Source organism: Colobus angolensis, unplaced genomic scaffold (genome assembly GCF_000951035.1).
Source record: "Colobus angolensis palliatus isolate OR3802 unplaced genomic scaffold, Cang.pa_1.0 Scaffold140, whole genome shotgun sequence".
In the NCBI taxonomy this organism is placed as follows: domain Eukaryota; kingdom Metazoa; phylum Chordata; class Mammalia; order Primates; family Cercopithecidae; genus Colobus; species Colobus angolensis.
In genome coordinates, this window is record NW_012114489.1 from 2,053,372 (window position 1) to 2,054,405 (window position 1,034).

Here is a 1,034-nt window from a genome sequence, read left to right on the forward strand (position 1 = left end):
TTCCAGCTGCTAAGAAGAAGTCTGCACCCACTTGAAGGGGTTAAGAGAATAAAAAGCAACATTCTTTAAAGAACTGGAAGTGGAGCACCACCAGGCCCCTTCCTTGAACTTTCCCGGCCTGAGCAGCCTCAGAGCCTGCAGGCTGAAACTGGGTTCAAACCCTGGGTCCTTACTGCTTGACAGACTGACCTCTGGAAACATGAGTCTCTGCGTTTTTCTTCACTGGGCTAGCCTCAAGCAAGTCTTGGGAACTCTAAGTGTCTCCAGCATGCACCTTTCCCAGCACTTGCTACTGATTTTGCAGAGCTCCCAGAACCCTGCTCCCCAACTGGCTCCAGCTCTGCCAGCCTGGATTCCCTTCACTCCCAGCAAACCAGCAGGGGACCACTCAGTGACACCAGGGGCAACACTGGCCTGGTCATTCAGGGACTGCCCCTGGGCTCTATAGTTTTGTCCCAACTGCCTCCAGCAGGCTTTTTTATAGAAATTCACAAGCTGATCCTAAAATAGATATGGAAATGCAAAGGCCCCAAAAATAACCAAATAATTTTGAAAAAGAACATAGTTAAAGGACTTATATTTCCCAATTTCAAAATGTGATATAAAATTACAAAAATCAAAACAGTGTGATACTGGTATAAGGATAGACTTATAGATCAATGGAACAGAATTGACAGTCCAGAAATAAACTCTTTTTTTAATGGTCCATTTATTTTTGACAAAGGTGCCAAAGCAATTCAATAGGGAAAGGGTAGTCTTTTCAACAAATAGTGCTGGGACAACTGGATATCCACAGGCAAAAAGAGAGATGGACTTAAACCCTCACCTTGGCCGGGTGCAGTGGCTCACACCTGTAATCCAGGCACTTTGGGAGGCCAAAGTGGGCGGATCACCTGAGGTCGGGAGTTCCAGATCAGCCTGACCAACATGGCGAAACCCCGTCTCTACTAAAAAAAAGATACAAAAATTAGCTGGGCGTGATGATGCACGTCTGTAGTCCCAGCTACTCGGGAGGCTGAGGCAGGAGAATCACT